The sequence below is a fragment of the Marmota monax genome, unplaced genomic scaffold (genome assembly GCF_021218885.2).
Source record: "Marmota monax isolate L192 unplaced genomic scaffold, Marmota_monax_Labrador192_F-V1.1 WCK01_AAM20220418_F8-fsc00076, whole genome shotgun sequence".
Lineage (NCBI taxonomy): Eukaryota > Metazoa > Chordata > Mammalia > Rodentia > Sciuridae > Marmota > Marmota monax.
Genome location: NW_026692843.1, coordinates 5312240 through 5321019, shown reverse-complemented (window position 1 = coordinate 5321019; position 8780 = coordinate 5312240). Strand labels below are relative to the sequence as shown.

Here is an 8780-nt window from a genome sequence, read left to right as displayed (position 1 = left end):
AAAACTACAGAAAAAAAATAGACCTGAAGAGCAGGGAAATCATTTAAAATATATTTAAAATGCAAGCCTCATTGCTTTTCTGCAGAAATAAAAAGGAAGCTGAGTTGGAGAACCGACTAGGGTTTGTTTTCTTTGGACAATAGGAATTCTTTCCAGAAACATGTCACTGACTTTAATTAGCAAGACGCAGCTCCCACATCCCCAGATCTCAGGTGGACAAGAAGTCAGATCCTACACCAGCTGCGGGCGGAAGGAGAGGAGGGTAGCTCAGCCTCTGGCCCTTTCCTCATTTCACCCTGTGTCCTCCCGAGATCCTGTGTCTGTCCATTGGTCCTTGGTTGGAGTGTGCTCTCTTGTTCTCCTTCATCTTTCCCTATCTTAGTCTGAGCTCCAACACCCTCCCTGGAAGCCCCCAGTGGCCTCTTCCTCGCTGCCCCTATATTTCCCTGCATTTCATCACAGAATGATAGACAGGGTTCCTCATCACTTCCCTTGGGACAGTGACTTGTCTCAGGAGTGTGTGCAGTCCCCCAGGAGGCCCAGCTGATGCATGGGGTCAGGTGTGGGGAGGCTTAGCACTGCTTCTTGAAGCTCAAGGACAGTGTCCAGTGGAAAGAGGGGTGCCAACCCATGGTTGTGACAACCGTGACAACTGTCCATTACTATGAACATCATGGCTTAAGGGTGCCCTTTGTAAGAACCACACAGGGTACACATGAAGCATAGGGCTCATGGACGACAGGGTGAGGATTTCTGTCTTGAGTAATCAGGAAAGGTCCCCTGGGGAAGGTCTCCACCCGTCACCTCTTCATGGACGTGTGTGTGTAGCTCCAGCAGCCTGTGAGGTACCAGTGAGGAGCAAGCTGCACCTCAGCAGATGCTGTCCACACCCAGGAAGGTCGCAGTTGGCCTGGAGGTGACATTCTCCAGATTCACAGTAAACAGGAAGTGACGCCACAGTCTTAGTGGACTGCCTGGGGCCTGGGTGGGAGAAGCCAGACCTGGAGCCTGGGACTTACCCCTCCCTTCCAGCAGGAAGAACATGCCAGAGAAGACCAAGGCTGGGGGAGAGGAAGCCATTCTGAAGGTTAAAACCTACAAATCTGCGACTATACGGAAGGTTCTGCAGGTCGGGATGGGCTCTGAGTACCACGACTACAGCAGCAGGGAGGGGACATGTGCTCCCCGGGAGCCGTGTCAGGGCCAGCGTGGGCCAAACTTGGGTTCTTCAGCTGGGGCTTCAGGAGCCACCGGAAGTTCCAGCAGGTGAGCTACAAATTCAGCCTGAGCAAACCTGACAGGTGAACCAGAGGCACTAGGAAAAGACCAGATTCTTACACCAGAGTCGTTGAAAGACAGAATCCCCCAGGTGGGATGATGCTGAAAACTAGAGAGATCTTCTGAGAGGGGGGTCACCCTGTGAGTGACCTCAAGGACAGGCATCAGGTCCTAAGCACTGACCGTGGCCAATCCTGGCTCTGTCACTTTAGGAAATTCCACTGCTCTGAGGTCATTTCTTCGTCTTCTACCTGAGCAGCTGAGATGCTCTTGAAGGCCCTTCTCAGCCCACAGGCTGTGGGTGAGTATTTCTGTGGGAAACAGAGCAAGCTGCACACTGGAGAAAAAGGAGAGGCCCGGCACCTGCAGAGGGTTAACCAAGTATGCACCACAGGAGCCCCGGGCCCTTCCAGGAGGAGGGCCAGCTCCTCAGCAGTGTCCGTTAGGGAGCCACGGCCAACTCCTGCAGTAGAAGAGCAGAAGCACCCTTGGGTCACCATCCTAATGATACTGAGAGCTCACAATGCAAAACAATTAGTTTACCGAGAAAACGCCTCTCCAGGGAAGGTCTAGAGTGGTCCCTGAGACCTTGATTTGCTGGCAGACACCAAGGGAGACCTCAGGGGATTAGGTCACCCGCCCTTAGGCAATGGGGGATAAAGGATGCCGCACACACAGCTTGTCTTTTTGTTGTGACTTAAAAGCATCACCCTATGAGGGATGTCATTTATGTCCACTTTGATGTGGCTTGAGTTTCTTGGAGTGGTCAGGATGTGCAGATTTCTTGGGCTCCTGAGTGACTATACCAGGCTATGTGCAGGCTGAAGGTACAGCCACAGTGCTGGGAGTGACACGGGTTCAAGAGGGGCAGGGAGGCAGGGCTAGCCTGCACTGTTGGCACTCTGTTGGCTAACGGACACAAACCAAGAAAAGGGAGACGAAGAACAGAGGAGAATGCATTCAAGCCAGAAAAACCGTGCAGCGTTGCCTCTGGGTGTTAGCAGAACTCACCCACAGAGGCTGTGCAGCCCTTGGTCTTCTGCACATGTGTCCAGGGCAGTCTCAGGTACACTTAGGGGAGCTCAGTCTCCATGGCAAGCTGTCCATCCCACTATGTAGCAGGGTCCCCAGGGAGCACAGTGGGAGGGGAATTCTTTTCCTTGGAGCAGGGAAATTGACAGGTGCTTATTTCTTTCATTTGTCCTCAAGGTGGGTGTTTTGGATGCCAACACAGATTCCAAATGCCAGGCAAAAGCCCACCCTTCATCTCAGCATCACTTGGCTAGCCCCTACTGTCCTTGAATTAAATCTAAACCTTGAACTTTCTTGGGGCCGGACAGCGGGCCGCTCAGGCACCAGTTAATGTCCACGGGTCTCCCTGACGGATGCAACCTGAGCATGGATGCTGGGCGCAGGAGAACACTGCAAAGGTCTGAGAAGGAGACTGGAAACAGAAGCTTGAGGGCTGAAACAGAGTCCAGGCAACCTCCCAGACGGGGCAGGTCCTGCCAGGGCACCGGGTGCTCTCTGCCCTCTGGTTCACATCACTTTCAAATATCAAAAGCAGCCCTCAGCGGCCCCGGGAGAGGAGGGAGAGCGCATTCCACCTCCGTTCTCGACACTTCCCAGATGGCTCCAGCCGTGGCAGCTCTCTCTCTTGTGACTTTTCCCCAAAAAGAAATCATCTCGTCTGTGGCCTCGGCCTGTGTTTTGTTGTTGCTCACATTTTCCTTGAAGAAGTGTGAGACAGCTAAAAGCATTCCTTTGGAGATGCTATCTAACCAGCCAGGGACTTCCAGAGACCCAGGCTGAGGAGCAGGTGTGTGTGTGTGTGTGTGTGTGTGTGTTTGCGGGCGCGCGCGCGCACGGGTGTGGGGAGGCTGGGCCTGGCCCCCCTGGAGCAGGGCTGTCAGTGCAGGGTAACAGTGGGCTTTTTATGGCCTCCGTCCTGAACGCGTGGCAGGGCTGCATTTTTAATTATGATGATGTTAAATGGATTTAATGGGTGACATTCTCCTGATTCACAGAGCATTTTTATAACATTTATTAAAAAAGGCCAAAGTTTATTTTACAATCAGTAATAAAGAGGAACACAAAAACGCAGCCATTGGCACAATGGCCCTCACACGTTTATTTTGTCCACAAACTGCATATTATTCTTGCTCGATAAGTGACGGGAAAAGCAAAATTGAAGTCCTGTTCAACATTTGATCATCTTACTTAATAACAACAGATGCTCTGAGCGGTGGCATTTTGAAAAGAGCTCTGTCTGCCGCTGGTTATGAAATGGCAGGACATTTGGCACCCTCCCGCATCGCACCATTTGAAAACCGTAGAGTCACATAAACGGCCAATGAGAGGTAGGAAAATTCAGCTCCTATCTGCAAAGCACAATTCATTTCATTTCAGTGATGCAAAACAGCAGAGCTGCCTTTCAAAAGAAGAGTCTGTGAAACTTGCTAGGCCATGTTCCCTCAGCAGTAGGAGGAAAACACACATGCACGCGCACACAGCGCACACACACACACACACACACCACGTGAATTGGTGAAAAACAGGCTTAATAAAGCTGTTTTAATAAAGAAATGCTATTTTCTCATCTAGCAATATGTCATGACTTGAGCATTATTAAATGTGAGTAGACATACCTCCCCAAGCAGAGCAAGGAGGAGCTGGCCCTGAAGAAGTCCTTCTCCCCAGCACAACCCAGACAAAGGGTCTTGCTGGGGAAGTGGGACACACAGGAAGAGGTGGCACAGACTCACCAGGCCCACTCTGTATCAAAAGCCACTGAATGATTGACATCCCACAGCCCAAGGGTTGCTCATCTCCTCCCCATCCTTAGGGAGGGACTTAGCCTAGTTGCTGATCCATGTGTTGATTTTCTTCTTCAAGACTCAGGTCTTGGGCTGAGGCTGGGGCTCAGTGGTAGAGCACTCTCCTAGCACACATGAAGCACTGGGTTTGATCCTCAGCACCACATAAAAATGAAATAAAGATACAGTGTGTCCACCCACATCTAAAAAATAGATATTAAAAAAATAAAGACTTAGGTCTTTCCCCAAGGTCAACCCTAGAACGGAGATGTCCGGCTGTCTCTCAGACGTCCTCTCTCACCTTACCCATGGAGGATATTACACATGAGTCTGTGGTCATGTCTGACCCATTCTGTCTCCTTGTGTGGCCCCTCAGCTAGGTGAGCCCTCTCATTCAATCGTGTGTTGTGGTGGGTGTTGCCAGAGCTGAGATAATTAATCCCATTTATTTAAAATTTTTAATAAAATAAAGGAGGGGAGAGGAGACAGGATTATGTAGGTCATCCAAGCTCAAAACTGCATGGGCTCCGGGTGCCTGTGCCTGGGCAGCAACCCATGAGAACAGGACTCCCCGGCCCCCCGGGATCTGCTCCGGCTGTTTTAGGCCGGCCCAGCCCTTCTCTGCCTGCCCTTCTTGCATCTGTAAAGGGCCAGAGAAAACCAGCCACAAGCACAGCTTCCAGGCGGTGAGCAGCCAGTGTTTCCACGGGCACCAGGATGCTCTGAGCACAACCAAGTCCCAAAGGAATGAACCTGAGCACTAGGGAAAGGCAGTGAGTGCTCCAGGCAACATTACAGAGAAAGGCCACCTGAGCGGCAGGTCGACGGGCGTTTGTCCAGTGTGGTGTTGGCGGTGGAGTGAACCTGAGACACCATGGCAAGGCCCAGGCGGCTGTGCAGATCTTGCCACCGACGCAACTGTGGCTCTCAACCCTCTCACTGTTTGTGCCTCAGAATGATCGAAAACTACAAATACTGACAGGCCCCTCATTGTGGTTTTGTTCTCAGAGACATGTCAGAGAGCAAGGTTCTTACGCTATGAACATTCTCCTCAAATGGAACCAGGGTCCACCTCTCCTAGGTGAGCCCAATCAGTAGAAACCACACCCATCCCCAGGGTTTGTGGACCATCACCTCCTCCAATTGACATTAACACTCTGTATTTGTCAGTTTTTCATAACTGTAACAAAATACCTGAGGCTGAACAACTTTGTAAACAAAAGTAACTTTACTTAGCTCACAGTTCTGGAAGATCAAGGGCAGTGGGTTGGTATCAGTTTGATGACAGCCTCACAGTGGAGAGCATCATAGTGGCAGGAGCGAACAAGAGAGGGAGGAATCGCTTTGCCAGATAGGAAGTCAAACAGGCTGGAGTCTCAGTCTCCTCCAAGAACAGAGGTCCAATTTACCTGAGGCCCTCCCACTAGGCCCTGCCTTTTAGGAGTCCTGCACCTCTTCTACACCACCAAACCAAGGGCCAGCCCTCTAATGCACGAACCCTTGGGAGACAGCCAACCCACAGCACCCAGTGTCAACTCAGAGTCAAAAAGTGAATAAAACCTGCAAGACGGATGAGTCTCGTCCTAGGAAACATCTCTTTCTCTTCCTGTGTTGAAATTTTTCTCTGTCACTCAACATAAAATTGCACCTGGTGTTTGATTCAGTGAATCCAAGGAAAGAGAATGCCCAGCCAAAACTTGGGGTAATTGCCACATGTTTTTTCCGAGTGTCATTGAACATAAACCTTGCTGGCTAACAGCGGATTGGTTGGTTTTTATTTCAGCCCAGAGTGATTTTTTAAATGACTAATTTATAAAATCTTTGAAAATAAGAGTTTCTAATGGAAGTGCTTACACAACCATAACTCTGGTGTTGCAAATGGCACCACTGCCGTTAAGGGTGTGTTGTTGTTTGTTTTATGCTAATCTGCCTTCAGTGTGACAGACTGTCACCTGCACGGGGGGTACCGTTCTGCTCAATATTAGCCCATATGGCACGAGCTAAATTGTATCGAAGCTATGGGCTAATTATGGATGAGTTAATAAAGCCAGGCAGAGCGAGCCTGGCCATCTCCTCCCGTCCTTGGAGGACCCCCCTCCCCAAAGTGAGTCAGCCTGGTTCAAGCTTTTGGATTCCTCACAGTGGTCTTGGAGAACAAATCTGCAGCTCCATTTGAAACATACCTTTCATCCTTCCATAGTCGCATAACTTTGGTGTTAGATTTGAAAACCACTTTGGAGACCCTTGACACTTTCTCCAGTGACCGACTTTCTTAGGAATGATTTCAGAGCACAAGGATTATCCGCAGCTGGGGAACAAACACATGAGTTACTTAAGGTTCTCAGGGTTTGTTTTGAGAAGAAAAAAATAAATATGTTTTTACACATTAAGGCTCTAGATAAGTCCTCTAAGCTCGGGCACTTTGGAGACATTAATTATAGTGGAGAGTGGAAGAAGGAAGGAATTGTGGACATGGGTCCTCCAGGTTTCTAATCAGAAGCCACACGCATTTCATTATGATGCATTAATTATCGAGTTGGAAAACATTTCTTTTAAAATGCACCTGGGTTTTCTGGACGGCTCCTCCTTAGCTCTCTGCCTACCCCAGCCATGCCCCTTTTGTGGTGAGGATGGTCCTGGGTCGGCTGCCACTTCCCAGCTCCTCTCTGTCACCAGCAAGGGGCCTGCATCTCAGCGCAGCCAGGAGGGTGCCCTGTGGGCCGGTCCTTGGAGGCTGCATTGATGCTGCTCTGTTAATCAACTGGCGCTAGGAACATGGGATGCATTTGGCTTCTCCTCCCGGATCCAGCCAGCCCGCCTGTGATATGCCAGCCTGGGGAGCCCGATTTCTTGGGTGACACCCTCCGCTTCTCCCTACGTGGTCTTTAGATGTCTCAATTAACTGGGACAGTGACTCGAAAAACATGACAATCTGCCACTTTCCTGATATTCGCAAATAATTGCGCTTTACATCGCCTGGAAAAGTTCAAATGATGAGACGCTCAGCCACCGAGCTTCCCTCCACATCTTGACACTGGAATCTTTAAGCCACGGGTAAATCCCTCTTTCTCCAACATTTTTAAAGAAGTGTATACCTTTACTTTCGTTCTCTAATGATATTAGTTTATTTCATAGCCTAACTTAGGTTATTCCTGATATAACTATATTCCCAGTTCATTGCCACCTAAATTTTTAAAAAGCCATAAAAGCGAAATAAGAAAGAGCGAAGGCCACAGGACGGCCATTTGGTTTGCACAGGTGACAGGAGGCAGGTCCAGCCCCTCCCCTCCCCAGCCGGATGATGCCACGCAGCGGAGCTGAGTCATCTGGCCTCTGCCTCTTTGTCCCCATTTCTGCAAAGAGGATACCAAGAGTGCCCACTCTGTGACTTTGATAAGGCTTAGGCGATGGTAGCATGTGATGCCAAGAGCTCTGTAAGAGTGGAAAACGTATAAGCACACAGACGATCCATCCCAGACCCAGAGTGTCAAACTACAACGCCAACAGGACCCCTCTGGGCCTAAGGTAAGGACTGGGAAAGAAATGGCAGCGTGAGCCCAGGCTCTGGGCAGCTGGGAGAAGGGGAGTCCTTCGTTCCACTGAGTCTCAGTCTTTCTGGTCTAAAGACGACACCTGGCACATGCGCCCTCCTGTGTGAGTTGGGACTTGGTCTGTTTTCGGTTGCTGAACCTGAGGCTGAGAAATGGATTTTAAAAGAGGCTTATTCAGCTCCTAGTTCTGAAGACTGGAAGTCCAAGATGGGATTGCTGGGACTAAAAGACCTGACAAGAACAAATTAGAGGAGGAAAAGCTTGTTTTGGCCCCAGTTCAGAGGTTCAGTCCACAGTTGGCCGGCTCCATAGCTGCAGCCCGAGATGAGGTACAGCATCATGGCAGCAGGGTGTGGAGGAGGAGAGCAGCTCAGGACACCACAACCAGGAAGCAGAGACCCCAAAGGCACATCCCCAGTGACCCTTGTCCTCCAGCCACACCCCACCTGCCTTAGTTACTGCCCAGTTAGCCTGCATCAGGGGATTGATCCACCTACTAGGTTACAAATCCATAATCTGATCACTTCCCTTGGAGCACTCTTGCCCCCGTGCCACACAGGCTTTCAGGGGACCTGTCCTCTACACCATAACAGTGGCCCATCTACCAGGTTCTGGGGAGAGAACCTCAGAGCCTTGGGCTGCTCCATGCATAATAAAGAAGCCGAAGGGCAGGTGGGCATGGCCAGAGAGAGGGAAGGGGTAATGGAGCTGGCCACTCGTAGGGCACCGCTCTCCTGAGAAGCCATTCCTTCCTGCAGGAATAGCCCAGTCTCTTGGAAAATGCACTATTCCCACTTAAAAGGCCCACTTCCCAATAGCTGCATTGACACCTGAACCGGATGCTTGGCGGGACAAAGCACACCCAGACTACAGCAGTCTGGGGTTGACACTGGGGCTCTCAGAGGAGCCACCTGTCCTTACCCAGCCACGGGGCCCCCCACTGCATCCAACTGTGGCTCCTGTTTCTATACCCGTGCTGGGGCTGGCAGCCGGTGTGCCAGAGCCCTTGCCACCTTTCAGCCCCCAGCTGGGATTCCAGGACTTCCCGCTGGAGAACGGGTTAGTGCCTTCATCCTGCCCTAATCAGGACACATCCAGGGGTCAGGAAGCCAACAGACATGACACAGGGCCAAGA

The 8780-nt window shown here is 50.7% G+C and overlaps 1 long non-coding RNA gene across 1 annotated transcript; it reads left to right on the top strand.

Moving 5' to 3' along the window:
* Positions 1–861: 861 nt before the first annotated feature.
* Positions 862–3394, top strand: LOC124095646 (uncharacterized). Its single transcript, XR_006852550.2, has 2 exons — positions 862–1579; positions 2488–3394. It is a non-coding gene; the product is annotated as an uncharacterized LOC124095646 (long non-coding RNA).
* The last annotated feature ends 5386 nt before the right edge of the window (positions 3395–8780 follow it).